We start from the raw sequence: 8207 nt of genomic DNA, 5'->3' as shown, positions 1-8207 counted from the left end.
GTTAAAAATTACCATCTCAAATGGAATGACTCAACTAGACATTTGGAAAACAAACAAAAGTTAAAGATAAAAGAAGCTAACTCATTTTTAAAACTAAGCACATGTAAAACCTTGAAATAATGAAAAAGAAAATTCATATTTTTATTTTAAAAATGTATAATTTAAACTATATTTACATAATAAAATCTATATTATATATAACATATATTACACATGTATGCTGTGTAGAAGTGAATGAAAACTGCCCATGAATTTGAGCTGAGGATTTGAGACATTTTGAAATCAACTCTTCCTCAATTACAAAATTCAGCTTTTAGAATAATGAGAGTCAGCATAGTGTGATATTAAAGTGTAAGTTTTGAAATCAAACATTTTGATTTCACATAGATTCAGCTATGTGAATCTGGGCAAGTTACATTTCTCCTCCTTGGCTAAGCCATCTGTAAGAAGGGAGGATGTTATCATAATTGGGGTGCAGATTACTTATCATGCAAAATGGCTAGCTCATCATTGGCACCTGCAAATGTTAGATAATTTGACCTGAATAACCCTAGACTTCGCAGTCTGGGACTATAACTGATGATGTGAGAGAAATGCTTGGAAAAGAAAGCTGGATTTTTTAAATTGTTGTGAACAATGTAATTGATATATTTTAATCTTTCCATCCATGAAACAAAGAGTGAATGTTTTGCTATTAAGCTGTTTTTTCTAAACTCCACGCCTCTCTGAGCCTGAACCGCACACGCCCATGCTTTACCAGGGTCACGCAAGCAGATGCTGGAAATGTGCTTTGCTCCAACATCACTGTCAATCATGGGAATCTCCATTTCTACTTTGCATTTTTTTCTGGGAGAATCATGTCAAAATTTTGTGGGGAAAGTGAGAGGAAATCTCTAATGTCTAATATACCATTTTTCTGTGCATTCTAATCCATACAATTAAAGAACATGGGAAACCATTGAATTGGGTCTGTAATGGAAACATGGGATTGTCTTTATCCATGTCTGTGGTTCAATGGTTCATCATTATTGGTTATTGAACTGAGTCACAAAGGAAGCTGGATGGAGCCTGAGAAGCAGGCATATAACGTTAACCTGAATTTAAATAAGAGTCCCTGAAACAATACCCTCTGACATTTCTTAAAGTGTCAGATAATACAGCAAAGTCAATGAAAATGTCCTTTAAAATAGTCACTACCCACTCATTTCAGGGAAAATGCCTGGAGGAGTTGTTATGGCTACTGGTTTTATTTCTGAAAGTCATTGATTGCTTCTTGAAATGATTATTTTTCAAAGACAAACAAAATGTTTGGCACTTGTTTGTGAAATTAAATTTTTCATAGTCTGTGAAACACCTCAAAATCAAATGAAATATTTCTTAGGCTGAGTAGCTTTTCCCATTTTGGAAAGAATGTTAGGCTGCAAAATCTTATGTGATTTCGTTTTCATGGCATTTGCCAAGTTAAGTGAATCTGAATGTGAAAGTCAGTTAATATTAACGATCCTAAGAAGCAAACTGAACAAATCTGGATTTAGACTTCCTCTTAATTACTTTGCAATTTATCCTCTTGGCTGGGTTCAACTAAAACCCTGTAAGTGTTGTCAGCACAAAAAATGAAGCTCCCTTCTCTGGCTTAATCTTTCTTAAACTGTTCTAACAACTTGGTGTTACAGTTGGGGTTTTTTGAACAATCTTCACAGGCATATAAAATGTATCTTCTAGGCTGGGATCAACAGCTTTGCACCTGCCCGTAACTTTGTAAAGCTTCATAGTCACTTTCTATCTGTAATGAATGGAAAGAGCTATCAGTCTGGCAAGCAACAGCATGAAGGATATTGGCAATCCAAGCTCACGATGCAATCTGAATTTCAAAGTGCACAAGAACTTTTGACGAGGATTTTATTTAATTTTATTTTCCCCAAGTATAGTTTTTTAAATCTATGCCGCACCTTCTGCTTTATTTATTTATTTATTTATTTATTTATTTATTTATGTAACAGCACAGTCTATGTTTACCTGAGTAAAATAAAATCTTCTACTTGAAAATTGGAATAAATCGAAGTCCCTTGGATTTCAGCCTCTAACTAAGAGAGATTTTGTTCTGCCTACAAAACAGAATATAGCAGAAATGTTGAGCTGCATTGACATAAAAATCTTATTATAACTTTCACATACCTGACTGCCTCACTTTTGTTTCCCTTTCTTCAATATTATAATTTTCGCCCCCTCTGTAAACATATTACTCACAACACAACAGAAAGACATAAATCAGGACTACAAAATGAGACATGAGAGGTCGGGGCACATTAATCACGTGTGGGGCAGGTGATTTAGCAGAAAGTGAGGGGGATTGATGAGGTCTCGGTGCTGTGTGGTGTGACTGCAAGGCTTCAGGCGAGTCTTTGTATGCTTTTGTGCTCTCCTCTGGCAACGTGTGGATGAGAATGCAAAGACTGGGTGGTTACTCTGAAGAATCGATATGATTATAACTATGTTGGCTGCAATTTATTAAATTTGTATTGTTTGCCGAGGGACTATTATAAATCTTTACATCAATTAATTTTTAGGACATCCATATAAGGTGGCTACTATTATCCCCATTTAACAGATAAGGCAATTGAAGCACAGGGATTCAGCTCCTGTTCCTAGCCACTGTCAAGATTGCTTCTCAAAAATGCACTGGATCAAATGCCACTGGATCAAAATCCATGTTCAATGTTTGTTTTCTTTATGCTTTCACTCCAGAAAGGCCTTGCTGGATTTCTCCCCTCAGTCTATTAGCATTAGATCTTGTCCTTTTTTTCCAATCACATCTCTACACAATGGTCCATTCTTCATCGAAAGGAAGCATAAAAATAGCTTCCCCTGGGTCTTTAGGTCTTCATTTTTGAAGGCTCCTATCATGTAAAGCTTAGATTAAACAAAGTTGTCATGCTTGTCTCTTGTTAACTCATCTTTTATTATAGAAGTATTGGCCATGACCCTTGTGATGGGTGAGGCGAGGCATCACATCCTTTAGCACCTATAATATTCTGTGTTATTTCAGTCTCTTTAGAGTTACTGAAGCTTGTTTTACAATCCAACAGATGGTCTGTCCTGGAGAATGTGCATTGAACTTCCTTGAGAAGAATCGGTATTTTGCTCGTGTTCAGCAAAGTGCTCCATCAATGTCTGTTAGGTCTAGTTAGTTGACCATGTTGTTAACATCTTCTATTTCTTTTTGATCTTCTCCCTAATCACCATACTCATTGCTGAAATGGATATTAAAAACCCGGCTGTTGAAATGTACATTTTCCCTTCAATTCTGTCAGGTTTTGATTCATGTATTTTGGAACTTGTATATGTGTTTATAATTGTTATGTCTTCCTGATGGATTGACTCTTTTATCATCATGAAATTCTCTTCATTATCTTTAGCTACAAATTTTACCTTCTGGACTATTTTGTCTGACTTTAATATAATCACTTCAGGTTTATTTTGGCTACCGTTTGCTTGTCTTTTTCTATCCTTTTACTTCCTATCTCTGAATCCAAAGTGTGTCTCTTTTAGATAGCATACAGTTGTATCATTTGTAAAAATTTATCTGCTAGTGTCTGCCTTTAAATTGCAGTGTTCAATTCATGTACATTAATATAATCACTGATAAGGTAGAATATGTGTCTACTATTTTGTGGTTTGTTTTCTATGCATCTCATGTCTTTCCTTATATATTTGCTGACATCTTATGTCAATCCCATTGTGGCCCATGGGTGAGATTTATTTATGTATCTCATAGAAAATATGAACATGTCCAAAACTGAATCTATATTGATCTCCATTAGGTTCTCTCTTCAGTGTTTTCTCTTTTAGGAAAAAGTAGTAGTATTCATTCACTTATGTATGAAACCTAATTGCCATTGGTTACATTTCCATCTTCTTCACTCACCTCATCTGATGACTCACAAATATCTACACATTCTCCCTATTGAAATCATGCACCTTTCCTGGTCTCTGGCCCACTCTCTCAGGTCTGACCACTGTCACAGCATGCCAGTTCTCACTCTACATTCCAGACTCAATTCTACAACTAGATTGATATTTCAAAAATGCAAGTATAATTATGTCAGCATAAAAATCTTGGTGGTTTCCCATTGCTCTAAATTTTGCAATCCTTGGCATGCTTTCAGCTACCCGCCTGATGCATTCCCTCCTTTCTGCCAACTCTCTCACCTTGAACCTTGCCCCTGACCTGCAAAGCTTCTTTCCATTATCTGATCACAGCCTCCTATCACATACAGCTTTTCCCTGAGAAACACTTTCTTTTCATCTTCTCCTTTATCTAACCAGTTGCCCTCAGTACTTAAGGTTGTTATCTATTAATTATTTTGTACCCCCAAAATAATTTCCTGAAACTTCTATTTGAATTATCTTCTAATATTTACTTTCATAGAATTCTGTGCCCTTTTTATCATACCACTAACATCATTTTTGATAATATTTCTTGTCTCTAGTCCCCAAATAATCTCAAATTTCATGAAAGTATGGACTTTTAAAGTTTTGTTTCTTAATATATTTTAGCACATTTTCCAGAACCTAATAGTTACCAAATAAATACTATGAATGGATGAATGAATTAATTAATGCCCTAATTTTCCTGAATATTTCATTTTAAACTTGTCATCCATAAGTTGTTTAACTTTTAAAAAATTCTCTTTAGAATTTCAGTTTGTACTGACTCTTGGAAAAAGAACCAACTCACTCAATTTTTAGATGATGTCTCTAATTGTGATAACATGGATGGAATGCGGTGCACAAACCTGAGTCTACCCTACAACCCCTACAGCTAATTTTTTCTGTTATTATAAAGTCCTATAATGTGTCTTCTCAACTCTCAAACTTTTGAATTTAAGAGTCATCTCAAGATTTGAAAGCCATTTCTAGATGGAATATGAATTGCCAATTCTGCTATTATTCTAGGAGTTAAGTTTCTTTAATTCTATTACAACTTTTTAAAAAGTATGGCTTCCCAGTAATTCATGTGAGAAGACATGAGTTTTATACAAAGTACATAACAAACTAAATTTTCGCTGGAGTAATTGTTCTAGTGACACGAAATAAAGTCTTCAATATACAGTGTGCTGTAATGCCTATCAAGCCCCAAGCCTGGCAGGTTGAAGACTATTATTCATATACAGGGTGGAACATGCTTCTTAAATGTGTGAGTCTACACTTATTCATGGTGAAACACATGGAGCTCAAAGCCAAACCTGCAAACTCCCGGGCTTCATTGACTCGACAGCTCACTTTTGAGATGTAGATTTTAACTATTGATAGTTAGAAAACGTAGAATAAAATTTCAATTCTACAAGCCAATCTTTCTGGAAGATGACTACCTGAAAAATCATTTGGGTGATTCATTTAAAATTCAAGTTTATGGGCTTGTATTAAAATGACAGTAGCATGGGCTACCAATGATCAATGTTTTGTAACATTAACAGAGAGAAAGGCTGTTAGACACTGTAGATCCGATACAACACTACTCTTTACGTGTAACTGTAGGATGTAAGATTTATCTTTGAAATAATTTTATTTATAAAAATTTTGCTATAATTAGTTTACACACAATTTTAACAAATATATCACTTTATTTGAAAAGTAGATGGCTCACGCCTGTAATCCCAACACTTTGGGAGGCCGAGGCGGGCAGATCACAAGGTCAGGAGATCGAGACCATCCTGGCTAACACAGTGAAACCCCGTCTCTACTAAAAAAATACAAAAAATTGGCTGGGCGTGGTGGCGGGCACCTGTAGTCCCAGCTACTCGGGAGGCTGAGGCTGGAGAATGGCATGAACCCAGGAGGCAGAGCTTGCAGTGAGCTAAGATCTCGCCACTGTACTCCAGCCTGGGTGACAGAGCGAGACTCCATCTCAAAAAAAAAAAAATTAAAAAAAAGAAAAGTAGAATGGTGTGTAATATACAAAAGTTAAAGATAAAAGAATATAGATACACTGTATTTCAGCAAAGACTTATTGAGTTTCAAAATATCCCCAAATATGGACTCTAGCACTTGAGAAAAACAGCAGAGGTAGGAAGGTCACTGTGACCTCTCCCTGCTTCTTCTCTCCTGAAAACCCTCATGAGACAAGTGTCTTGCTGTTTAGCCAGAGGGAAGGACTGTCACACAGGGACTCTAGCAAGAATCCGAACAAACAGGCCTTCATAAGTTCCCCTAGTTTAGTGCCATTAGACCATACCCGTTTGTCCTCCAGTCACACTTCCGCATGATTGTCCATAAAAACACACAGTTGTCCCTGGGTTTTCAGGTCTTCATTTCTGAAGGTTCCCATGTCATGTAAAACTTATATTAAACAAAGTTGCATGTTTTCTCTTATTAATTTGTATTTTGTTACAAGGGTTTCAGCTATGAAGTCTGTGATGGGTGAGGAAAATATATTGCTTTTTCTCTCCTACAGACTAAACATTTGGCCAAAAATTTATTTGAGATAAATTGCTGTCTTATGAGATTTGTTTACTAGAGTGATATTTTTCATTTAGAATACAATTTGCAGAATCCAGTTTGGAGACATGAATGTAAATACCCATTGTCATTTACACATTGAGAGCTAGACATATGTGTAAAAACCCATTGTCATTTATACTCGGAAAGCTTTCTTATTGTGTTTTCCAGAAAAACATCACATCAGACAAATTTGGTTTTACAAAACTGAATACCATATTTAACATACTCTATGTTTTAATGTATGTGACTTTATTCATAGTATATACGAATTTGTGCAACACAGGCATGTTACAATAATGTTAAATGTTATAAAACAATTTCTTAATGGTGTAATAATGTGCGTTTATAATTCTGTCTATATAGGGCTCCAGCTTTTAGACCTTTTTATTTTAGTTTATTGAATTTTGAAATTTTACTATTTCTGCTATGGACTAGATGGATATAAAGTACATTGGGGAGAAATTGCAAAAAAAAATATTACTCCTTGTAAAATGTAATACTTGTGTGGCCTCTCAGGTGTAGGAAATACAGTTATTCTAGGTTAGCTTTTCCCCACAGGAAGGTGGACTCTGGAAATAGCAGGGGAGAGTTAGAAATAACTGGTAATAACAATGGATGGGTATGGCATTGTTTTGTAGTAGTTGTGAAAAGGGGTTGTCTTCTCATTTTATAATAAGAGGACACATTCTACATAAGGTTAGTTTGCCCGCACAGGTCTTCTCATTTCATTGACTCCTTTCTTCTGTCGAATACTCAAAATAAATAAACCAAGGATGGGAACTGAGTTCTATATGTCTGCTCCCTCTGTTGGAACAGTGCAGATACTAAACCTTTTGCAATGTAGGACCTAAACCTCTAAGTCTCTGAGGAACACCTTGACTTTCTTTCTTATTGTTGCTGAAAATTATTACAATAAATGTTATTTATCAAATGCTTACAACATGTCAAACCTATGTTCTGCATATTATATATAAAATGTCACTTAATCTTCATGAAGAACTTGCAACCTAGGTTCATGTTATTATCTTTAAATGGAGAAGTCAAGACTCAGTGAGGTTGTCACAATCATCCTGCCTTTAAGCTAATGAATTATAACACAAGGAGTTAATTTTGGTCTGTCAGACTCTAATGCCAATGATATTTAAAATTATTACCAAAACTATTTTTTTCAAAATTTTGCAACACTGAATTCTACATCAATGATTTTGTATGTTGGTCAAGATAGAAGAGTGACTAGCAGATAATTTCAAGCATTCTGCAGGTTAAAATGGTTATAAATACACAGGACTGAAAATCGAACATTATCCAGCTGCCATGTGAAGAGTAGCAGCCTGTGGAACTGAGAAACTGAGATTCTAACTCTGTCACAGTCCTCCTCTGCTTCAAAAGTGCAAAGGATGAGTTCATGGACCCTAAAATTCTATTTAGAACTATTATATTAGAATTTTGGATTATATAAATATGAAATAAAATTTTGCTAAAAATACCACAAACACACAAGATTTTACATGGCTTTAGATTTTGTTATTGTTTTACAGAATTTTAAACGCTTCTGTAGGAGACAATGGAAAAGTTCCTCTTTGCTCTTTGAAGATTTGCTGAAAAATCAACTCATAGAAGGCAGGCTAATAACAGAAAAGCCATACAAATTTATTAACATGCACAGCATGTAGATTCTTAGGACAATGATTACTCAATAGCCCAAT

At 35.2% G+C, this 8207-nt stretch overlaps 1 long non-coding RNA gene across 1 annotated transcript in view; it reads right to left on the bottom strand.

Annotated features, from left to right (window-relative positions):
• Nucleotides 1-2016: 2016 nt before the first annotated feature.
• The window catches only part of LOC100608367 (uncharacterized), a 230563-nt gene continuing 224372 nt past the window's right edge, over nt 2017-8207 (bottom strand). Inside the window, exon 6 of the long non-coding RNA XR_008547709.2 lies at nt 2017-2105. This is a non-coding gene — a long non-coding RNA (uncharacterized LOC100608367). The remainder of the gene's footprint in view (nt 2106-8207) is intronic.

The sequence above is a fragment of the Pan troglodytes genome, chromosome 3 (assembly GCF_028858775.2).
Source record: "Pan troglodytes isolate AG18354 chromosome 3, NHGRI_mPanTro3-v2.0_pri, whole genome shotgun sequence".
NCBI classification, from domain to species: Eukaryota; Metazoa; Chordata; class Mammalia; order Primates; family Hominidae; genus Pan; species Pan troglodytes.
The sequence above is the reverse complement of the archived record's forward strand: the minus strand, read 5'-3'. Positions and strand labels throughout refer to the sequence as shown.